The 26,115-nt window shown below is 33.7% G+C and overlaps 1 long non-coding RNA gene and 1 other non-coding gene across 2 annotated transcripts; both read right to left on the reverse strand.

Moving 5' to 3' along the window:
* Positions 1–259: 259 nt before the first annotated feature.
* LOC112772334 (uncharacterized) lies at positions 260–1,967 on the reverse strand. Its single transcript, XR_003187467.3, has 3 exons — positions 1,605–1,967; positions 953–1,005; positions 260–534 (listed from the first exon to the last, which is right to left on the reverse strand). It is a non-coding gene; the product is annotated as an uncharacterized lncRNA (long non-coding RNA).
* Positions 1,968–25,652: 23,685 nt separating this feature from the next.
* Positions 25,653–25,760, reverse strand: LOC112773966 (small nucleolar RNA R71). Its single transcript, XR_003188484.1, has one exon. It is a non-coding gene; the product is annotated as a small nucleolar RNA R71 (small nucleolar RNA).
* Between the last annotated feature and the right edge of the window lie 355 nt (positions 25,761–26,115).

The raw sequence follows: 26,115 nt of genomic DNA on the forward strand, positions 1-26,115 counted from the left end.
GGGACCTAATTGAAAATTCAATAAAACTATAAATATTCAATGAAAGATATTCCTATAATCCCTTTTATTTTGTCACTATCATTCTTTTATTTATTTATATACAAATTTTACCAAAAATACATTCTCTCTTTTTTTTTTTTACTTTCCAAATACCTTATCTTAAGAACATACAAAAAGAAAAAAAAGAAATGGATAAAATGAAACAGAAATAGGAATAATAAGTATATATAAAATTTAGTTTCCATCATTCAAGTATTCATTATGATCATGTAATATTTTATATTTGTGTAGATTCATAGAATGTAGTTTGTGTCTTTATCATATCATGGTACACCATAAAAAATCACAAAGTTATGTAATTTGTGTTATTGAAAATTGAAATCTAATAACGAAAATCATAGAAAACATAGTTTCAATGTAATACAGTTAATCTAAAAATCAGTTCTTGTACTGCAACCTCCCACCCTCTGAACCATTCATCTTTGTGAGGCCCATTCATCTCTTCGGGAGTTCTTCGGTCATCACCATATACACCTGGTATCAAACCAATGTCTAGACTAAAAAAGTGGTGAAAATGGTTGATCCTGCTCTTTGAGAATAGTACTCAAAGAAGGATCTGGCACATATATATGGTCAAACTTCATTTCAGTCAATAATGATGATATGCTAATTAACTAGTTAATTAGAATAATATATGGTTTATACACATAGCTCATAGAAACAATATGAACCTGGAAGTCCTCAAGGAAAATGTCAGCAATGAAATTAATGCACTTCCTTACTTTAAATAGTTAATGCAATTATGGTTAGAATGAGAAATGACAATGACAAATTATGGTTTGAAAGTTGAACCAACTTGTTTCCAAAATTTTGAATAAACACTTTTATAGATAGTGCAGAGAACTCAAATTAAGGGAAAAGAACTCAACTAACCAAATGATTATATGCACACCTGTGAAAGTGAATGGATGACTGGTGTTATTGCAACTCTTACATACACAGCAGCTGTTTGGGACAATGGTGTCATTTACAAACTTAGTAAAAAGAACACTCTTAAGCTATGACATCTTGAGCAGTTGGACATGAAGTTAAAGGGCAAATCCCATATAACAGATGCATCATAGAATACATGATCAGTGGGGCAAAAATAAATGCAAAAAGCATAGCAATTTCAGCAACCACAACTATTCCAGAAACGCACCAACAAGAAAGAATGCATTGAGAAAAAATACATACTATGTACATTGAAAGTTATACACTTACCTATGTAGACAAACATGAGCTTGGCTATATAACTTCTCTGATATTGCAGCCAAGTGAGCCACATAAATTTGGAATGAACTAGCATAGCTCAAAAGATTCAATCTTGAGATACCATAAACTGAAACATATGCATATCTTAAAGTGTTCTGAACACTAACATCATAAGTAGCTGAATGAAAATTGAAAGAAAGAACAAAAACAATTCATATTCATATTCAGAAACCAAATTCAACATTTAAACAACGTCAAAATAAACCAATTAACAATAAAATTCACATAAACAACATCAAAGAATCCATCGTGAGAAAAAAAATTGGAAATAATCTAAATTAAATTATCACCTGTTGTAGAGGCAGAACCATGGACGACGAGCAGCACTTCAGGTAGAGAAACCAGCCGCGAGGGACTGAGGCGCGGCGCGGCGAGGGAGGCATGGAAGCACGGAGGCACGTAGGCGCGACGCAGTGAGGGACAGAGGTGCGGCGAGCAGAATACGAGCAGTGGAGCACACTAGGCACGAGAGAACGAGCAGAATACAAGGGACGAGGCACGAGAGGGACGCCGAGAGGTGGAGGCGCGGCGAGACAGGACCGTGCGGCAGATCCGAAGAGAGCTCGGTGAAGAGGTTAGGGCTAGGGATGCGTGGGTGGGATGAAATGAAAAGGGTCTTTTTGGAATTTTCAAAATATAGAAGTTTGCTGAACGAGGTTCCTTATCTCAAAAAAGGAAATATTCGTTTTTTACTAAGAATATTCTGTTATCTTAAACATTATTGTCATTGTAGGGACTTAATTGAAAAAAAATTTAACGTATAAGGATTCAATTGAAAAGAAAAAAAGTATAGGGACCTAATTGAAAATTCGGTGAAACTATAAGGACCTGCAGAGTAATTAAACCTTTTTCAAAATCCGTTTGGTATACATAAGTGGTAGCTATATAAAGATGTTAATCGCACCTAACCCTAACTGTACATGAGAAGTAAATTACTTAATAACAGAATATGATGTCTAATTTCTATGAAGCCTATGAAGCACAGTCACTTCGTTGAGTTACCGTGTTCGTGTGTCGGACACATTTTGGACACGACACTTATCGACACTTATCCAATATGCGTGTCTGCTGTATCCAACCGTGTCTTAATAAAAAATAAAAAAAATTTCAGACATGCTTAGACACACCTAAATACCAAAATATTATTACGATTTATCTAAAAATACTTTATATTTTATATGTATACGTGTCCCCGTGTCTTATAAGATTGTAAAATTCACGTATTTACGTATCCTGTGTCGTATGATATCCCGTGTCAGTGTCCGTCCATCATGGCATAACTCTAACTGTACATGAGAAGTAAATTACTTAATAACAGAATCTGTTTGATCTTCTTGTACTCTATCAATTCTACATTCACACAATCAATTATGAAATATGGTAAAGCAAAGAAAATATACTACAGAGTAAGAAATTTTTACTGCACTTATGACTCTTCTGAAAGGCACCTTGCATTTGACACCTTTATATTTTTTCTGTTCACGTTCTCAGTTAATATTTTCACAAATTAGAGGTATTTTTTTTTACATTAGTGTCTCTGAGTGAACTAGCCAAACACAATAACGAGTGTCCTCGTGATCAAAAGACACCTAAATAAAAAATTTAAAAATACTGACATCTTAGAATAAGCTCTACAAATAATGGCATATTGGTAATTATCTCACACCAAATTTTATTTTATAAATTATGGGTTTTGATATTTTTAATGTATTTTAAATTAGTAAAATGCTTTGCTTTTTTCACCAATTTTTACTCTATAAACATTTCACACTATAATAATATGTATTAAAATAAAATGTTATAAATAATATAACCTGTTAATCTTAAAAAAACATTGCCCTTTATAGGTTTAAACTTTAAACCATTTATCGAAAAAATATATCAAATGTCGATCAATAAAACATTGCTCAATATGATGATTATTTTTTATAACTTGCTCAATATGATGAGTATTTTGCTTTATTTGAGTACTAATGGATTCGAGTTTTCAAACGTTGATGAGTTGGGACTGAAAAAACAAAATGATATCTAAAAAAGTATAAATTTATACACACATTTTTTGTTTTGGAGAACTTTTCATTTTATATTTAAACTTAGGGTTAAATTTAAGAAAAAATACAAATAGGTTCTGACTTTTTAAAATCGTAATAAATTAGTTCCTTATAAATTTTAATTATAAATACATTCCTGACGATAAGACAAACAGATACGTCTCTCCGCTCATTTGGTTCTCTAAGAGCAAACAGAGGTGCTGATGTAGCACCCATATGTTCATTACAGAGTGACATATCTGTTACGGTGTCAATGTGTCATCTCCTCAAAAATTATTTCCTATAAACTCTCTAGGTTCCTGTGCTCCCAAAACGGCACACTATTGGCCCTTATTAGTTTGTTACTGGGCCTGTTTTTTATCTTTATAATTTTTTGTACAATAAACAAACTAATTATACACATAATTAAGCTTTTAATCTAATAATAATATTTGGTTATCATTAATTAATTGTTATTAGTTCTTTAAATTTAACAATAAATAATTTTTGACACTCTCAATAAATTCTGGGTCAAAATTCTTTTTTTAAAAAAGTCATATCTACTCTTTAAATTAAAATAAGGGCCTTACTAGCGTGTAGAAGAAAAAATCCTTCTACATGTATAGAAGATAGATGTCGTCTTCACAACCATAAATTTTACCAAAAATAAGTACAATAATGATGCAGCAGCCACCTTTAATGTTTAATTTAGGAGACACGGGACAGTTTATGCAGCAGTTCAGTTATGCAGAAATTGACATAAAATAATGTTAAAGCAATGATTAATTAATCTCTTATTAGTCTTTAATATAAACAGTGCAAATTTTATATATATATATAAAAGTTCGGTTTAACACCAGCAGACGGATCTTGATTTTCGAGCGGTTGAGCCTAACATATATAAAAGTGTTGCATGTTATATTTTTTTGGTGTCTATGTTACCGGTTATGATATTTATATTAATATTGGTGTAACTTGTACCCAAAAAAAATAATATTGGCCTAATAAGAAAATACTATGATGACTTTAGGATATCAAGAAATTCTAAAGGCGTCAACATGAGTTTTGCAATATTGAATTTGCAATAAACTATGATGTATCGAATAAATGAATAATAGTTTAAATAGTTACTTTTGACATATACATGTAAATAATTAGTTAATACAGCTAATGCTAATTAAATACAACTTCTAAATAACTTACGAAAATAAATTTTACATTAACTTCTAAATTTTTTTATTAAATGAATTCTTATATAAAAAATATATATTTATTTTGGTGTTGCATAACATATGGAGCTAAATCTAGTATAGATAATTGTTTTGAAGCATTCAGGAAGATAATGAAAGAACTTCACAGGATGGGAATTGTGATCAGAGAGCAATAAAAGTTCTCTCACAGTCTCAAAGACTCCTTCTTTATTGATAAGGGTTTTCTTCACTTATTTTACAGCTGGTTACAACTATTAATATAACAACAATTAGCCTCCTAACTAACTATATTTACAACTAACTCAGCTACTAACTACTCTAACAAGTTACTCCACGTGTTTACTCATGTGACACCCCCTCTCAAGCTAGAATCGATGCTCTCCATCATTCTCAGCTTGCTCAAACATTGCTGAAACTGGTTAGGAGCCAGTGCTTTTGTCAATATGTCTGCCACTTGATTGTGGGTGGAGATGGGTAGCAACTTTGTGACTTGCTCTTGTCATTTGTCTCTCACAATGTGACAATTCATCTCTATATGTTTGGTTCTCTCATGGAATACGGGATTAGCGGCAATATGCAATGCAGATTGGCTATCACAGTATATTCCAATGGGTCTTTCAAGCCTTATTCTCAGATTTTGCAGTACATAGGTGATCCACTGTGCCTCCCGTGTAGCCATTGCTAGAGCTCTATATTCAGCCTCACATGAAGAATTGGCGACTGTACTTTGTTTCTTACTTTTCCAGGACACAATTGAAGTGCCAATGAAAAAGCAGTAGCCTGAGGTTGATCTCCTTGTATCTGAACAAGTTCCCCAATCGCTGTCCGAAAAACCAGTGGGTGTTAAATCTGTGTCGGCTGCAAACATCAGCCCTTTGGTTGGTGTTCCTCTTAAGTATTTCAAAACTCTCAATGCTACTTCAAAGTGTATGTTTGTGGGACAATCCAGGTATTGACTTAGTCTCCCAACAGCATATCCAATTTCTAGCCTAGTATTGGTCAAATAGATCAGTTTTCCAATCAGTTTCCTATACTCTGTATTAGACTGCAACGGATTTCCTGAATTCTTGGTCAATTTGATGGTGTAGTCCATTGGTATTGCTGCTGGCTTGGCATTTAGTAGGTTATAATCCTTCAAGAGATCGAGGCAGTATTTCTTTTGATTCACCATGATCCCCCTCTTGCTTCGAATCACCTCCAAGCCAAGAAAGAACTTGAGTTCACCAATGTCTTTGATCTTAAACAAAAGATGCAAATGCTGTTTGATGAAGCTGATCTCTACCATGTCATCTCCTGAAACAATTAGATCATCAACATATACTAGTACAACTGTGAAACCAGATTTTGTAGATTTGGTAAAGAGGCTATAGTCACTTCGAGACTGACAGTAACTAATCGAGAGAAGAGTGGAAGTGAGCTTAGTGTTCCACTGCCTGCTGGCTTGTTTTAAACCATAAAGGAAATGATCTAACTTGCATACCAGTCCCGGGTCAGAGAGGAACAGTCCAGGAGGAGGCTTCATATAGACCTCTTCAACAAGATCCCCATGTAAGAAGGCTGTGTTGACATCCAATTGATGCATGAACCAGCCTTTAACTGCTGCTATGGCAAGTAGGATTCGAAGGGTTGTCATCTTCACAATTGGGCTAAATGTTTCAAGATAGTCCACCCCAACCGTCTGGGTGAAGCCCTGTGCTACTAATCTGGCCTTGTGGCGTTCTACCGTTCCATCAGCATTGAGTTTCAATTTAAACACCCATCTGCAGCCTACAATCATTTTTCCAGCCGGAAGAGGTGTTAGAGTCCAAGTCTTATTTTCTTTTAGAGCATTTAACTCCACATTGATTGCTTCTTGCCATTTTGGATCAGTGACAGCTTCAGCATAGCATTTGGGTTCAGTGTGTTTTGGCTGAAAGGTGGCTTGATTGACAAATTCAATGGAGGATGGACATAATGGAATGAGTGGTAAAGCTGAATCTGGTATGGCGGATTCAAACAATAGCAGGGTGGAATGTTCAAATAAATTTTGTTTTAAATCATAAATAATGTCAAACTGATGTTCAAAAAAAGTTTCATGAAGACATTGTGAAGAATGAGTTGTGCTGAAATCTGGTGTAGCTAATAGAGCTGATGAAGTAGTCATGCATTGAAAATCAGCAAGGTATGCTGGTTTTCTTGTCTCCCTAGTGGACCTTCTTAAAGGTTGTATAATGGGAGTGTGTGATGGAATAGGAATATTATTATGAGAGGATGCTGATGGTGCATGATCTAAGGATGGGGACCTAGATGCAGTTTGTTGTTGTGATCCTGGTTGTGTGTGTGATTGTTGAATTTCAATGCACAAGGGATCATCAAATGTATGCAAATCATGTATGCAAAAGTCTGGGTGTGTCTCAATCTCAACTTTCTCATTTTGTACAGCTTCCTGTATTGTAAAAGGTAAAACGAATTCATAGAAAATGGTGTTCCTTGAAATGAAGATATCTCTACTGCTAAGGTCATACAGTAAATGTCCTTTAACTCATTCCTTTATACCAAGATAGACACACTTTTTAGCCCTCTTATCCAATTTGCTTCTATGATTCACTAGTGTAGATGCATACACCAAACATCCAAAGATTCTTAGATATGAAATATCCGGCTGTTTATCATATAATAATTGATATGGTGAGACATTTTTTAAAATACTGCTAGGAATTTTATTCATCAAGTGAACTGAATGTGCCACAGCGTAATTCCAAAATTTTTTGGGCAAGTTGGAGTGAAACATCAGTGCTCTTGTTATTTCTAGAATATGCTGATGTTTCCTCTCAACTATTCCATTTTGTTGAGGCATCTCGACGCATGATGTTTGATGTATGATTCCCTTTAGTGCATAGAAAGTAGGGGTGTTCGCAGTGTGGTTTGGTTCGGTTTTAAGGAAAAAAGTCATCCGATCCGAACGCTTAATTTATGTGCGGTGCGGTTTGGATTGGATGAAATCTTTTTGGAAACCCGATCCGATTACAAGCGGTTTGGATCGGTTTGGATTTGCGGTTTTTTAAATAAAAAATTAAATACATATAACAAGTCTCAACATCAAATTTTAAATAATCAACAATGACATAACGAGTTTTAACAATATCTTAAAAAGTTAAAGATAACATAACAATAGAAATAAAATTATAGGTTAGTTAAAATAAATAAATAAATAACATTTTGAACATAAAATATTTATTAAATAATAATAATACATGAATAATAGAAAAATGTATAACAAATTGAACATGTTATAAGTATAATTGTAAATATAATAATAAAATAATAATATTATAGCACTTTGTGCGGTTTGTATTGGATTGGATCGGTTATGAAAAGTAGATCCAAAATCCGATCCAATCCAGCGGTTTGCAAAAAATAGAATCCAATCAAATCCGAATTAGTGCGGTTTTAATCGGTTTTCGATTTGGATCGAATTGAATGAGCGATTTAATTTGGATCGGTTTGGATTTGAACACCCCTAATAGAAAGCATTAAGTTTGAATTCGGGTCCATTGTCCGTTCCAATCTTCTTGATAGTGATACCAAATTGGGTTTCAATTAATTTGACAAAACTTTTAACTAATTCAGCAGCTTCACTTTTTCCTTTCATGAAATAAATCCAAGTGAATCTACTTTTATCTTCTACTATGGTTAAGAAATATTTAAAACCAGAAATTGATACAGTGTTTATTGGACCCCAAATGTCAATATGCACAACATCAAATCTGTTCTTACTTTGTGTAATTCTTGGTACAAAGAAATTTCTTTTTTGCTTTGCATAGTGACAAGAGTCACATGGCTTATTACAACTAGAAAATTGTAAATCAGTGTATGCCTTTTGCATCACCTTTATTCTATGATTTGGCAAATGCCCTAACCTAAGATGCCACAATGCAGAATGGTCAGGATATGATGAGTTTGATGTGTGTGTATTGATGCATGCTGAATTTGATGTAGCTGCAACAGGTTGAAAATTTTCAAATGCATACAATCCACTTCTCTGTTCAGCTACACCAACTGTCTTTAATGTTTTCTTTTCCTGGATTGCACAACCATTTTCATCAAAAATTAGTTGACATTCAGAATCCAGAGTTAATTTTGAAACCGATATCAAATTGAATTTAAAAGTTAGAATGTAAAACACATTAAACAATTGTAAATTGTTATGAAAAAAGACATTTCCTGCTAGTGTTGCAATTGTTCTAGTTCCATCAGGCATGTTAATGATCACAGGGTTAATTTTATAAATTCTGTGGAAGGATTTGTGTGAGTAAGCTACATGGTTGGTGGTACCTGAGTCAATAACCCAGGACCTTGGGCTAAAAACAAAAAGTGACATGATGTAGGATATACCTTTGTTGGATGGGAGAGTGGTGGTGCTGATTTGATTGATGCTATGCCTTGGCTGAGATTCTTAGTTTTGCAGGAGAGCAAGCAATGCTTTCCTCTGCTCTAAAGTAAAATAAGGCTCAGACCTATCATCTATCTTTCTCTGGGACTGCACCTGCATGTTGCTGTCTTCATAATCATCTTCAGCAACTATGTTGTTAAATGAGCTCTGATTGTTCTTGAGATTGGGAGGATATCCATACTTCTTGTAACATACGTCAATTAAGTGGCCTAACTTTCCACAGTAGGTACACTATTTTTGACCTCTTCCCCCTCTGCCTCTGCCCCCTCTGCCTCTGCCTCTGCCTCTCATATTTCCATTATTGACCTCACTTCTCAAATTCGCATTACTACTTCTTGCATTCACCATCAGTGCATTGCTATCCAGAGTTTCAGGCATGTTTACTTGTCTTTCTTGCTGCAAAACGGAGGCAAACACAGATTCTAACTTCGGCATGAGATTCATCAGCATGAGTTGTGATCTCATAGTGGCGAATTGATCACTTAATCCTCTCAAGAACCTTACCACTTGGGATTCTTCTCTATAATTTCTCATGATACTTAGCTCGCAAGTACACCTATCAATGCATCTGGAACAGTTTGGTACAGGGCGAAAGTTCTCTAATTCTTCCCAGATTGTTTTCAATTGCGTGTAATAATCTGTCACAGATAGTTCTCCCTGCTTGCTTGCATACATCTCTTCTTCCAATTCAGCAATCTTGTACATGTCTCCTTGGCAGTAGCGTTGTTTCAGTTCTCTCCATAGTTCTTCCGCCGAGTTGATCCAAATGACACTTTTAGCTATGTTAAGACTTAATGAGTGGTTGATCCAAGAAACCACGAATGTGTTGCATCTTTCCTACGTATCAAACAGTGGATCTTCTTGTGTTGGTCCCTGAAGTGAACCATCTATGAACCTAATCTTGTTCTTTCCTCTCAAGGCTCTCCACATTGCTCTTTCCCAAACTTGATAATTGTTGTGTTCTAATGCAATAGGAATTAGGGTTGTTCCTGAACTATCTCCAGGATGCAAGAAATATGGACTTGACGGATCTAATGCTGGATTCTGCTGGTTCCTACTTGAATTCGACTGTATCTGATTTAGCTGACTCAGAAGATTTGTTAGCGTTTGCAAATCGATTGTTGGATTCACCTCTGATGCCATTTGTGACTGACGCTGGAATTCACAATTAATTGCGTAATCTTCTTCCCAAGACTCGCTAATCGAAAATGGTTACCTGAATCTTGAATCTTGTTCAGACAATATAGATCTCATTAGTCTCTATTGTTTGAGTCTCAAAGGAAGAGAAGAAAGTAGTAGAACAGAAAGAAAGTAGACGAAGAATGAGAGAAGATTCAGAAAAGAGAAGGGAAAATTCAGCAGAAAAGAAAGGGGAAAAAACTGTAGTAATGAAATTCAACGAAGTTTCTATCGATTCATCCTTTTTGAAGCTCAATTCCTCACTAATTTCTTCCTTTCACGCTCACCGCACCATGTTGCAGTGGTCAAGCATTCAGAAAGATAATGGAAGAACTTCACAGGATGGGAATTGTGACCAGAGAGCAATAAAAGTTCTCTCACAGTCTCAAAGACTCCTTCTTTATTGATAAGGGTTTTCTTCACTTATTTTACAGCTGGTTACAATTATTAATATAACAACAATTAGCCTCGTAACTAACTATATTTACAACTAACTCAGCTACTAACTACTCTAACAAGTTACTCCACGTGTTTACTCATGTGACAAATGACCTACTAAATTTGGCTAAAAAACAAGCTAGCGGTTTAAGAGGTACTAGAAACATATGTAACATTTGATTTAAGAGATATTACAAGTATAATTACCCGTGCCATGCACGTGATAAGATTGAAATTATAATTTTAAATTATTTTTAAAATTAATTTGAATTATAATAATTTGATTAATAAAAAAGTAACATATTATGTATTGTTTTTTTTAATTTAGTGTTAATTGGATTAACTTTAAAATAGTTATTAATCGGTTTTAATAATCTACTTTTTTCAATAAATCAGACATATATACTGAATGTGATCATAAATAATATAGTAATAGTTAAATTCACCAATAAATATATTAGTTATTATCACACTATAAAACAAATTAAATATAAAGGCTATTAGCACTTATAAATCTATAAAATCGCACTGTCTTTGTTCGAATTCGCGTGCAAGGGTTTACTTATCAAATAAACTTAAAATATGAACCAAAAATATTTATAAATTGGACCTAGCATCACTTGAAAGAATAATGAAAAATAATCAACTTATATTATCATCCATGAGAACCATTTCTATGTAAGTCGTCTTATTCTTATCAAATTTGGATGAGACTTTCCATAATTTTATATATTAATTTTGTTAAATAATTATATATATATATTTCTTAATATATATACATAAATAATTCTATACATATATATAAATAAAAAAATATATGAATTATATTTTATTAAACTCTATGTTACCGGTTATTAAAAACATTAAAATATATGAAGAAAAAATATTTATAAAATGAACCTAACATCACTTGAAAGAATCATGGAAAATAACCAACTTACCTTACTATCCATGAGAACCATTTCTATGTAAGTCGTCTTGTTCTTGTCAAATTTGGATAGAACTTTCCATAACCTTATATATTAATTTTGTTATATATATATATATATATATATATATATAACGGTAGTTTTTCTTAATATATATACATATACATAAATAATTCTATACATATACATAAATAAAAAAATAAGTGAATTATATTTTGTTAAACTCTATGTTACCGGTTATTAAAAACATCTAAATCACATATATTAATTATTTTTGTTATAAAATTATTTCATTTTATATATATGATTATTTTTTATATCTATATATTCCTCAATTCCGACTCCATTCATACGCATATTAACATTTTTTTCTAATAGTGATGTTTTAATTTTTCGTTTTCTTTTTTTTCACGTATCTTTTTTTTAAATAGTGATATTTTAATATTTCTTTTTCTTTTTTTAAAATACATTTTTCTTAATAATTACATTACTAATTTGAAATATAAAATGAGAAAGAAAATAAACTTAAAAATTAGAAAAAAAAAGAAATTTTATATTAAAAATATAAAAATAATATATTAAAAAAGAATAGTCGTAATATATAAATTGAGTCAACAATTTAAATTTCTCTAAAACTAATTTAATCAAATACCAATATTAGAAATAAATTACTTAAATAATATTTAATCTATTCTAGTCCTTAGACACGTATAGATTAGAGTCATTCTCATAACGATAATGAACTGAAAGTCTGAAATAATGTCGTAAGTTTGAACATTTAGAATTCGTACAAATTCAGACTATTCCTTTGTTCTTTGAAAACCTTCTGTATCTCTGATAAAGTTGAATCGAAATTCTTTTTATGGAAAAAGAGTTACGGAGATGACTTTGATGTGTTGGAGACCAAAATTCGGAAGTCACTATTTATATTTGAGTGCAGTGTCACACCCATTAAACCCGAAAAATCAAATAAAATAGTATCTATGCTTTTATTCTCATTTAGTTCTAAATCAAAAGTAATAATGACTTATTTAATTCGGCATTTATGATAATAAATGAGATGACCATTATATAAGTCATTTAATGTAAAATAGCTTAATTTACGTTTATAATTAATATATATATATATTGCCCATAAATAGATTAGGAAATAATAATTTCATAACAAAATAATCATTCAATTTGAATTACAATTAATTGATTGATAGAAATTATAATAAATTGTATAATATTTAAAAAATTAACCAAATCAATTAGTTGATATAATTAATTTATTATAATAAAATAAATTTAATGAGTTAAAAGAAATAAATCGAAAAACACCATCAGAAATATATTATGACAGTTTTATCATAAAGTGCAGAAATTTAATTTTTACATAATAGAATAGATATTTACAGATTATTATATTAAACACAGACTAAAAAATACACTAAACAAAATAAAAGCATCAATGGTAAAATATAACCTAAAAAATCACTTAAATTCAAAAAGAACATGTGATGAATTATAATAAATCTATATATGAGAAGTAAAAGTAAAATAAACAATTAAAAATAAAATAAAAAGAGCAATTAAAAAAAGTAAAAGAAGATAGAAAAGATAATGTGTGGAGTAGATAAAAAATGTATTGCAATAGAAGATTACTATAATTAATTAAGACAAAGGAGGAAAGAGAAAAATCAAAATACGATCTTATTAAAAAATTTCAATAAAAATATTTTTAAAAAAACCTATTAATCAACTTTTATAAAAATATTACAAAAAATTTAAATTATCTTTAAATAAAATAATAATACCCTTAAGAATTATTAATCAAAATAAATAAAAAAATTAATATAAAACAAAATCATAGAAAAATATTAGTAAAATTAATTAAGATAAAAAAACAAAAATAAAAAATCACAAATATTTTACTTGAAGTACAAAATAGAGAGGAAGAAAAGCGATATATAAAATAATAAGATAATAATTTGAATTAATTGAGTTCATTTATTTCATTGCTTTATATATTATTTATTAAATAATTTAATATTTTTCTCGATCATATTAAATAATAAATTAGTTATAATTAATTTTGTTTAATGAATCTAACAGAATTTAAAATGATTTGATATTTACTCTAATTAAATTAAATATTTGAAGTTATGGTTAATGTAATTTAATGAATCAAAAAAATATTAAATGATAAAATATTTATCCTAATCAAATAAAATTACATAATTGATTAGTTATAATTAATACAATTGAATGAATCAAACACATTAAATTGAAAAATAATTTAGTTAATTTGTGTCCTAAGGACACATTTTAAAAATATTTATTTTACAACAACTTTTATAAAAGATTTTTTATAATATTTTTAACTTATGGTTTAAAGGCACAGTTATAATAACCCATTAAAAAGTACTTAATTAGTTAATACGAATAATTAATATAATTGATTTAGTTCAATAAATTAAAAGAAATAAATGTGAAAGGAAGAGATAAAGAGAAAGTAAAATTATAAAATTGTATATCCATTAAAAAGTAATAAAAAAAAGTCCTTTTTAGTTTTTTATTTATTAATTATTAATTTTGATGAGTTTAGAAAACTCTAAATTTAATTTGATGATGAACAAACATTATTAATTTAATTAAATTATAAAATTGTCTATTTGATTTTGATTCACATGTATTGATTGATAATTTTGTTTGTGCAGATTTTTATTGGACCGAAAAGAAAAGAAAAAATCCTAAGCCAATGAAATCAAATTTCAGCCTGGTGCAATATTGTCATATGAATGTTGGCTGAAGTATTTTATTTGTTGGGCCAGTCTAAATCATTATTGCTGCAAGCCCAATATGCTTGTAAATATTCAGTTTTGTTCAAAATATGTTATATTAAGTAGTTGAAGTAATTTATGGTTAATTGGGCCAGAATCATGTTGAACTAAGCCCAAAACTAAATTGCTTGCTAGAAGCAAGCTTGCATGGTCCGAAACCATTAAGAAAGCAAAGTTTCATTGCTTCCAATGGATCCTACTTTCATCATGTGATGGATTTCAAATTCATTTAACTTGAATTAAACTTACATTGGAAACATGAGAGAGAGTTAGCTATTGATTTGATGGACATCATCAATGCTACACGCTACCTAATGCAAGAGAAGTGGAAATTTAATTTACTTTATCAAAATCCATTAGTTAGTATTCAAATTTCTCTCTCCTCTCTTTCTCATTTTGCTTCTTGTTTTCGGTCATTACACAGCAGCTATGGAAGAAATTTTGAGCCACCGAAAAGAAGAAAGTGCAAGCAACAAGACCATCAAAATGATGGCAAGAAAAAGAAAAAGAAAACAAAAAGTATGTTGTGGCTAAGATTCTCATCACTTATGGTAAGATTTGGTGAAGAGATCTTGGCTTCTTCATACCCAAAAATGGAAGAGAAGATTTTGGTCAGAGAAGAAGATCCTTGGAGGGATGGCTTGACTCTGATTTTGCTCAACCACCACAGGAAGTAGCTACAGTGGCTACGTGAGGGAGGAGGCAGAAGTTGGAGCAGATGAAGTTGTCATCATCATAAAGCATCAAGGGCCAGGAGTCCATCTTGGAGAGCAAGGCAAAGATGGAGGGCTCGGATTGATGAAGATTGGTGACCAAGGAAGGACTAGAGGTAATTGCATATTGGGTTTTGCATTGGTTATCTCTTCTCTCTCTTTGGCCGAACCGGTTCTGATTTGAAGAAGAAGAAGATTAGCTTAGTTTGTTTGGTTTCAACCGTGGAGGCTTCTCCCTATAAGTAAGGGTGAACAGCCAGGGCTTGAAGCAAGGAGTGAGAGTGCAAGGCACAGTGTTCACATAGCTACCTAAGCTAACATATTTTTAAGAAAAAGCCATAGAGGGAAAAAAGGCAGAGAGTGCAAAATTTAAAAAAAAGCCATAGATGTCCTTAGAGGTCCTTTGTACATTTGTGTTGTGTTTCATGATTCTGTGGAAATCCCCTTGCAAGTTGGGTTAGCACTTAGCAGTTGAAAGCTTGGCAGTGACCAAGTCAAGTTCAGGATTGGGGTTTAGATTCTGGACTTGTCCCAGATAGGAAGGGTAGTTCCTAGGGAGAATTGGTGTATGTAATCAAGAATGATTATAGTGAAATTCCATCATTATTGTGATGGAGACTGGATGTAGGCTGCATTGCACTTAGCAGCTAAACCATGATATATCTTGGTGTAATTCTCCCTCTCTTCTACTCTATTTCTGTTTCTGCTGCTCAAAGAGATAAAACTGAAAAATATCTCGTGCTAATCGATGAGACAAAAAGAAAAGTCTCTGGCTGGGTACAAGACAAAAGAAAAAGTCTCGTGGCTGGTTTCGAGACAAAAAGGCAAAAAGTCTCCAGAAGTTGTTTCAAAGACCAGCAAGTGTTATTAACTGTAAAAGGGGCTAAGATTCAACCCCCCTTCTCTTAGCCACTGAAAACCATCAATTTGTATCAAAGCTTGGTCTCAAAGAGATCAAGCTTTGCAGCTTGGAGTAAAGATCCAAATGGCAGAAAATAGTGGCTCAAATCTGGTGTCCTACAACCTGACCGAAGGACAGTCTAGCAACAGACCTCCTCTTTTCAATGGGAAAAACTACACCTATTGGAAGGAAAGAATGAAGATCTTTGTGCAAGAAGTGGATTACAGACTTTGGAAGATTATCCTGGAGGGTCCTCAATATCCAACCATCACAAGTGCCGAAGGAGTTGTCTCTCTTAAACTAGAAGCAAGCTGGACCGAAGAAGACAGAAAGAAAGTTGAGCTCAACGCCAAGGCCATCAACTTACTCAATTGTGCTATCAGCTTCGAGGAATACCGACGGGTATCACGATGCACAACGGCAAAGGAAATCTGGGACAAACTTCTAGTTACTCATGAAGGAACCACCATTGTAAAGAAGACCAGGATAGATATGTTAAACAGAGAGTATGAAATGTTTGCAATGAAGGAAGGAGAATCTATTGATGAATTGTTTGAGCGCTTCAACATCATCATTGTCGGCTTGGATGCTATGGGAATCAAGTATCCTGCTTGTGAGAAGAGTGTTGAGATGTTTCACAAAAGAGTGGGAAACAAAAGCATTAATAATTTCTGAGAGTAGTGGTCTTGACTCCATGACATATGATGACTTGAGAGGAAATTTACTTGCCTTTGAAAATACCTATTTGAAAAAAGATTAAAAAAAGAAAGGAATAGCTTTTTCATCTGTTACTAACCCTCTGGATGATGAATCCAATGATAACTCATCTGAAAATGAATTTGTGTTGTTTGTCAAAAAATTCAGGAAAATGGTGAAGCTCAAGGAGAGAGGCAAGGGAGGCAGTTCAAGAAAACAAAAGAAAGATCTCAGCAAGGTGACATGCTACAACTGTAAGAAAATGGGTCATTTCAAATTCGATTGCCCTAAGTTGAAGAAGGAAGAAAAGCCGAAGAAAGGAAAGAAAAAGGGACTGATGGCGTCATGGGACGACCTGGAAAATGACTCAGAAGACGATGAAGAACCTGAAACAAAGTCTCAACCATGTCTCATGGCAGATCACATTGAACAGGTAGTCTTTCATAACCCAAACACTGAAGATTTTCATCTTATGATAGACCACCTTTCTAAAAAAATAAGATATTTTTTGCTTTATAACCAAGATCTTGAACAACAAATCACCATCCTTAAAGCTGAAAATGGTTTTCTCAAAGAAAAACTAAAGGAGGCCGAAACTGCTTGTGAACTTGTTGAAGAAAATAAGCAGTTAAAAGCCCAACTTAGGAGCTGTGAAAGTGATCATTCTGTTGTTGCATATGTAAACTGTTTTAAGGAAAATGAAGAGTTACTTAAAGAGGTCAAAAGGCTTAAAGAAGACTTAGCCAAGTTCACTCAAAGTTCTAAAAATCTGAATAAAATCTTGGCTAATCAAAAATCTCTTTATGATAAAGCTGGCTTGGGCTTCTATAAATCTGTTGAGAAACCTTATTTTGAAAATATTGTCTCATCTTCTAATGATACAAGGTTTCAAAACCCAACAAGCTTTGGCAAAACAGCAACTCCAAGGTTTTGTAGACTATGTAACCGAAGTAGACACTTTCCCATTCAATGCTTTTTTGGTGAAAGGATGATTGGTGATAAAGTTTACAAAGTTATTTTTGATTATAATGGATTAGGTCACAAGATATGGTTTAACGTGAAATGATCCAAGAAGATTTGGATACCTAAGGTCACTTGAGCTTGTTTTGTAGGTGGGCCTAGCATCCAAACAGAAGGAGAATATGTGGTACATGGACAGCAGATGTTCTAGGCATATGACCGAAAAGACAACCTTCTTCATAAAGCTTGATGAGTATGATGGAGGTTTTGTCACTTTCGGTGATGATGGTAAAGAAAAGATAGTGGCCGTTGGAAAAGTTGGTAAAAGCTTTTCATCTTGTATAAATGATGTTCTTCTTGTAAATGGTTTGAAACATAATTTACTTAGTGTAAGCCAATTGTGTGATCTAGGATATGAAGTTGTTTTTAGAAAGTTTGTGTGCTTAGTTGTTTGTGAAAAAACTAGGGATATTTTGTTTGAGTTTAAAATGTGCAATAATGTGTATGGATTAACTCTTGAGGACTTGAAAGAACAAAATGTAATATGTTTCACTTCTCTTGATTCTAAAAAATGGCTATGGCATAAAAAGTTGGGTCATGCTAGCATGTACCAAATTTCTAAGCTAGTAAAAAAAAAATTGGTTAGAGGAATTCCAAATATCAAATTTGATAAGGATCTTACTTGTGATGCTTGCCAACTAGGCAAACAAGTAAAATCCTCTTTTAAACCAAAAGATGGAATCTCAACCAAAAGGCCATTAGAGATGTTACACATTAATCTTTTTGGTCCTACAAGGACTCAAAGTTTAGGAGGTAAACACTATGGTCTAGTGGTGGTAGATGATTACTCTAGATTTGGTTGGGTATTTTTTCTTGCTCATAAAAATGATGCTTTTCATGCTTTCTCAACCCTTTGCAAAAAAATTTAAAATGAAAAAGATTTAAAAATTGCCCATTTGAGAAGTGATCACGGAAGAGAATTTGAAAACCAAGACTTTGAAAAATTCTGTGATGATTTTGGAATTACTCATAACTTTTCATGCCTTAGAACCCCTTAACAAAATTGGGGGTGGTTGAGAGAAGGAATAGAAGCCTTCAAGAGATGACTAGGGCCATGCTTTGTGAGAATGAGATTCCAAAATTTCTATAGGCTAAAGCTGTAAATACAGCTTGTTACATTTTGAATAGGACCATTATTAGAAAAGGGTTGAAGAAAACTCCTTATGAGCTATGGAAAGGGACCCCTCCAAATATTAAGTATTTCCATGTTTTTGGATGCAAATGCTTTGTACTTAACAATAAAGAAAACCTTGGTAAATTTGATCCAAAATCCTATGAAGGGATGTTTGTTGGATACTCCACCACTAACAAGGCCTATAGAATTTACCTCAAGGAACATAGGACTATAGAGGAATCCATACATGTTACTTTTTGTGATTCTAATTTAATTCCTAGTACTATGATAGATAATGATTCAGATTGTGAAGAAGCTGTCAACACGAGAACAAGAGAAGAAAATCCCAAGTCTGCTCAAAATGAAGAGTCTGACAGTTCAGTTTTGTCTCATCAGAATGGAGGAGACATTTCTATTTTGTCTTTTGAGCCAGCAGGAGAAACTGGAACAGAACAACCCACAGAAACTCATCAAAGCTCAACACCACTCCGAAAGCCTAGAGAATGGAAGTCCATGAGGGCTTATCCTCATGACTTTATCATTAGTGATCCCTCACAAGGTGTAACAACAAGATCCTCATCCAAAAGGCAATACGAACCGAGCAATTTTTCTCTCTTTTCACAAATGGAGCCTAACAATGTAAAACAAGCTCTTGAAGATCCATCATGGGTCAAAGCCATGCAAGACGAGCTTGCTCAATTCGACAAGAATGAGGTTTGGACACTAGTACCTCATCCGGAGGGTAAGAAAGTTATGGGTACTAATTGGGTGTTCAAAAATAAATTAGGTGAGGATGGAAAAGTTGTTCGTAACAAGGCTAGATTAGTGGCCTAAGGTTACGATCAAGAAGAGGGGATAGATTTTGATGAGTCTTTTGCTCCGGTAGCTAGAATGGAAGCAATTAGGTTGCTTCTTACCTATGCTGCCCACAAGGGTTTTAAAATGTTTCAAATGAATGTAAAATGTGCTTTTCTTAATGGCTTTATTGATAGAGAAGTGTTTGTGGTACAACCCCTCGATTTTGAGGATAAAGAATTTCCAAATCATGTTTTCAAACTTTTAAAGGCTCTTTATGGCCTTAGACAAGCTCCAAGAGCTTGGTATGAAAGACTTAGTGCCTTCTTGTTAGAAAATCAATTTCAAAGGGGAACCACCGACACTACTTTATTTATTAAAGCATCTAATGATGATATTCTCCTAGTTCAATTTTATGTGGATGACATTGTGTTTGGTTCGGCCAATGAGTCTTTGTGTGAAGAGTTTGGAAAACTCATGACTAGTGAGTTTGAGATGAGTAGAGCTAAATTTCTTTCTTGGCCTCCAAATTAAACAAACTCCTAGTGGTACCTTTATTCACCAAGGAAAGTATTGATGAGAGGATAATTTATACGCTTTTTGGCATTGTTTTTAGTATGTTTTTAGTAGGATCTAGTTACTTTTAGGGATGTTTTCACTAGTTTTTATGTTAAATTCATATTTCTGGACTTTACTATGAGTTTGTATGTTTTTCTGTGATTTCGGGTATTTTCTGGCTGAAATTGAGGGACCTGAGCAAAAATCAGATTCAGAGGTTGAAGAAGGACTGCTGATGCTGTTGGATTCTGACCTCCCTGCACTCAAAGTGGATTTTCTGGAGCTACAGAACTCAAAATGGCGCGCTTCCAATTGCGTTGGAAAGTAGACATCCAGGGCTTTCCAACAATATATAATAGTCCATATTTTCGCCGAGTTTAGATGATGTAAAAAGGCGTTGAACGCCAGTTCTACGCTGCTGTCTGGAGTTAAACGCCAGAAATAAGTCACAAACCAGAGTTGAACGCCAGAAATACGTTACAACCTAGCGTTCAACTCCAGAAAGAGCCTCTACACGTGTAACATTCAAGCTCAGCCCAAGAACACACCAAGTGGGCCCCGGAAGTGGATTTATGCATCAATTACTTACTTCTGTAAACCCTAGTAGCTAGTTTATTATAAATAGAACTTTTTACTATTGTATTAGACATCCTGGATTGTATTATTGATCCTGTGATCACGTTTTGGGGGCTGGCCATTCGGCCATGCCTGGACCTTTCACTTATGTATTTTTAATGGTAGAGTTTCTACACTCCATAGATTAAGGTGTGGAGCTCTGCTGTTCCTCAAAGATTAATGCAAAGTACTACTGTTTTCTATTCAATTCATCTTATTTCGCTTCTAAGATATTCATTCGCACTTCAACCTGAATGTGATGAATGTGACAATCATCATCATTCCCTATGAACGCGTGCCTGACAACCACCTCCGTTCTACCTTAGATTGAATGAGTGTCTCTTAGATCTCTTAATCGGAATCTTCGTGGTGTAAGCTAGAATGATGGCGGCATTCAAGAGAATCCGGAAAGTCTAAACCTTGTCTGTGGTATTCCGAGTAGGATTCAATGATTGAATGACTGTGACGAGCTTCAAACTCGCGAGTGCTGGGCGTAGTGACAGACGCAAAAGGAGGGTGAATCCTATTCCAGCATGATCGGGAACCTCAGATGATTAGCCGTGCCGTGACAGGGCATCTTGGACCATTTTCACAAGAGGAGGGGATATAGCCACTGACAACGGTGATGCCCTTGCATAAAGCCAGCCATAGAAAGGAGTAAGACTGATTGGATGAAGATAGCAGGAAAGCAGAGGTTCAGAGGAATGATTGCATCTCCACACGCTTATCTGAAATTCTCACCAATGATTTACATAAGTATTTCTATCCTTCTTTTATTACTAGATTTCGAAAACTACATAACTATTTTATATCCGCCTGACTGAGATTTACAAGGTGACCATAGCTTGCTTCATACCAACAATCTCCGTGGGATTCGACCCTTACTCACGTAATGTATTACTTGGACGACCCAGTGCACTTGCTGGTTAGTTATGCGAAGTTGTGAAGATATGTTTAGACCATGGTTCTGTGCATCCGTTTTTGGTGCCATTGCCAGGGAATCAATTTCGAACAACAATTCACAACCTGAGTAACAATTTCGCATACCAAGTTTTTGGCGCCGTTGCCGGGGATTGTTCGAGTTTGGACAACTGACGGTTCATCTCGTTGCTCAGATTAGGTAATTTTCTTTTTGTTTTCTTTTCAAAAAAAAAAAATTTAAAAAATCTTTCAAAATTTTCTCCTTTGTTTTCGAAAAAAAAAATAAATAAATAAAAATATTTTCAAAAATATATTTTTCTTCAGAATTTTTAAGAATGAATTCTAGAGTTTCATGAAGCATGTTGAAGACTGGCTGGCTGTAAAGCCATATCCAAACTCCTTTGGGATTGGTCTTCAACTAATCACCTCAATGGATGTAATTCCATTCTAAAGCTTGGCTGGCTATTAAGCCATGCCTGACCCTTTGATTGGAGCTTTAGACTAAAAGAGCATAAGATTCCTGGAATTCATATTAAAAATTTTGGAATCCTTATTTTTGTTTTTCAAATAATTTTCGAAAAAAATACAAAAAAAAAAAATTAAAATTAGAAAATCATAAAAATCAAAAATATTTTTTTGTGTTTCTTGTTTGAGTCTGGAGTCAATTCCAAGTTTGGTGTCAATTGCATATTCATCTTGCATTTTTTTCGAAAATTGCATTCATGCATTCATAGTGTTCTTCATGATCTTCAAGTTGTTCTTGGTAAGTCTTCTTGTTTGATCTTTGCATTTGCATGTTTTGTGTCTTTTCTTGTTTTTCATATGCATTCTTGAAATCTTAGTGTCTAAGCATGAAAGATTTCTAAGTTTGGTGTCTTGCATGTTTTCTTTGCATTAAAAATTTTTCAAAAATATGTTCTTGGTGTTCATCATGACATTCAAAGTGTTCTTGGTGTTCATCTTGACATTCATAGCATTCTTGCATGCATTCATTGTTTTGATCCATAACTTTCATGCATTGCATCATTTTTCTTGTTTTTCTCTCTCATCATAAAAATTCAAAAATCAAAAAAATATCTTTCCCTTTTTCTCTCTTAAAATTTCGAAAATTAGATTTGACTTTTTAAAAAATTTTTAAAATCTAGTTGTTTTTATGAGTCAAATCAAATTTTCAATTTAAAAAAAATCTTATCTTTTTCAAAATCTTTTTCAAAAACCAAATCTTTTTTCAATTTTTTTGTTATTTTCGAAAATTTCAAAAATATTTTTCAAAAATATTTTTCTTAATTTTACATCATATTTTCGAAAATAACATCATCAATTAATGTTTTGATTCAAAAATTTCAAGTTTGTTACTTACTTGTTAAGAAAGATTCAAACTTTAAGTTCTAGAATCATATCTTGTGATTTCTTGTGAATCAAGTCATTAATTGAGATTTTAAAAAATCAAATCTTTTTCAAAAACTAATTTCTATCATATCTTTTCAAAAATATCTTCTTATCTTACCTTTTTGAAAAATTTGATCTCAAAATATCTTTTCTAACTTCCTAACTTCTTATCTTTTCAAAATTGTTTCAACTAACTAACTAACTTTTTGTTTGTTTCTTATCTTTTCAAAACTACCTAACTAACTCTCTCTCTCTAATTTTCGAAAATATCTTCCCTCTTTTTCAAAAATTCTTTTTAATTAACTAATTATTTTAATTTTTTATTTTAATTTTCAAAAAAAAAATCACTAACCATTTTTCAAAAACAATTTTTGAAAATTCCCTCTCTCTCTCTTTTCTTCTCCTTTTCTTCCACTCACCTAAAGGGAACCTCTATACTTGGGTAAAAAGGATCCCTATTATTATTATTTTTCTGTGCCTTCTTCTTTGTCATATGAGCAGGAGCAAGGACAAGAACATCCTTATTGAAGCAGATCCAGAACCTGAAAGGACTCTGAAGAGGAAACTAAGAGAAGCTAAATTACAACTATCCAGCAAGCACCTGTCATAAATTTTCGAACAGAAAGAGGAGATGGCAGCCGAAAATAATAATAATGCAAGGAGGATGCTTGGTGACTTTACTGCACCTAATTCCAATTTACATGGAAGAAGCATCTCCATTCCTGCCATTGGAGCAAATAATTTTGAGCTGAAACCTCAGCTAGTTTCTCTGATACAGCAGAACTGCAAGTTTCATGGACTTCCATCTGAAGATCCTTTTCAGTTCTTAACTGAATTCTTGCAGATCTGTGATACTATTAAGACTAATGGAGTAAATCCTGAAGTCTACAGGCTCATGCTTTTCCCTTTTGCTGTAAGAGACAGAGCTAGAATATGGTTGGACTCTGATGAGCGGATATTTTATACGCTTTTTGGGGTTAATTTCATATAGTTTTGAGTATGTTTTAGTTAGTTTTTAGTTTATTTCCATTAGTTTTTAGGAAAAATTCATATTTCTGGACTTTACTATGAGTTGTGTGTTTTTCTGTAATTTCAGGTAATTTTCTGGCTGAAATTGAAGGAGCTGAGCAAAAATCTGATTCAGGTTGAAAAAGGACTGCTGATGCTGTTGGATTCTGACCTCCCTGCACTCAAAGTGGATTTTCTGGAGCTACAGAACTTGAAATGGCATGCTTCCAATTGCGTTGGAAAGTAGACATCCAGGGCTTTCTAGAAATATATAATAGTCTATACTTTGCATAAGGATAGACGACGTAAACTGGCGTTCAAAGCCAGTTCTCTGCCCAATTCTGGCGTCCAGCGCCAGAAAAGGATCAAAAGTTGGAGTTGAACGCCCAAACTGGCATAAAAACTGGCGTTCAACTCCACAAATGGCCTCTGCACGTGAATTGCTTAAGACTCAGCCCAGCACACACCAAGTGGGCCCCAGAAGTGGATCTCTGCATCATCCATCATAGTCCACTCATGTTTTGTAACCCTAGGCTACTGGTTTAGTATTTAAACAACTTTTAGAGACTTATTTTGTATCTCATGACATTTCAGATCTAAACTTTGTATTCTCTGACGGCATGAGTCTCTAAACCCCATTGTTGGGGGTGAGGAGCTCTGCTGTGTCTCGATGAATTAATGCAAGTATTTCTGTTTTCCATTCAAACACGCTTGTTTCTCTCTAAGATGTTCATTCGCGCTTAACTGTGATGGAGGTGATGATCTGTGACACTCATCACCTTCCTCAAATCATGAACGTGTGCCTGACGACCACCTCCGTTCTATATACGATTGAATGAGTATCTCTTAGATTCCTTAATCAGAATCTCCGTGGTATAAGCTAGAACTGATGGCGACATTCATGAGAATCCGGAAAGTCTAAACCCTGTCTGTGGTATTCCGAGTAGGATTCAAGGATTGAATGACTGTGACGAGCTTCAAACTCCTGAAGGCTGGGCGTTAGTGACAGACGCAAAAGGATAGTAAATTCTATTCCAACCGGATCGAGAACCAACCGGTGATTAGCCGTGCTGTGACAGAGCGCGTGAGCGTAATTTTCACTGGAAGGATGGAAGGTAGCCATTGACAACGGTGATCCACCAACACACAGCTTGCCATAAGAGGACGTGCGTGCGTGAACAAGAAGACAGAGGAAAGCAGAGATTCAGAAGACAAAGCATCTCCAAAACTCCAACATATTCTCCATTACTACATAACAAGTAACCTTTAATCCATGCTTTATTGTTTATTTGCAATTCAATTGATAAACATAATTGACTTCCTGACTAAGATTTACAAGATAACCATAGATTGCTTCAAACCAACAATCTCCGTGGGATTCGACCCTTACTCACGTGAGGTATTACTTGGACGACCCAGTGCACTTGCTGGTCAGTGGTACGAGTTGTGAAAAGTGTGATTCACAATTCGTGCACCAGACTCTCAACCCAAAGACAGCCTGAACTCTTGGGATAAGCTGGTCACGGCTTTCTTAGCCAAGTTCTTTCCTCCTCAAAAGCTGAGCAAGCTTAAAGCTGATGTTCAAACCATCAGACAGAAAGAAGGTGAATCCCTCTATGAAGCTTGGGAGAGATACAAAGAACTAACCAAAAAGTGTCCTTCTGACATGCTTTCAGAATGGACCATCCTGGATATATTCTATGATGGTTTATCTGAGCTATCAAAGATGTCATTGGATACTTCTGCAGGTGGATCCATTCACCTAACGAAAACGCCTGCAGAAGCTCAAGAACTCATTGACATGGTTGCTAATAACCAGTTTATGTACACTTCTGAGAGGAATCTTGTGAGTAATGGGACGCCTATGAAGAAGGGAGTTCTTGAAATTGATACTCTGAATGCCATACTGGCTCAGAACAAAATATTGACTCAGCAAGTCAATATGATTTCTCAGAGTCTGAATGGAATGCAAGCTGCATCCAACAGTACTCAAGAGGCATCTTCTGAGGAAGAAGCTTATGATCCTG

The sequence above is a fragment of the Arachis hypogaea genome, chromosome 18, assembly GCF_003086295.3.
Source record: "Arachis hypogaea cultivar Tifrunner chromosome 18, arahy.Tifrunner.gnm2.J5K5, whole genome shotgun sequence".
Classification (NCBI taxonomy): Eukaryota; Viridiplantae; Streptophyta; class Magnoliopsida; order Fabales; family Fabaceae; genus Arachis; species Arachis hypogaea.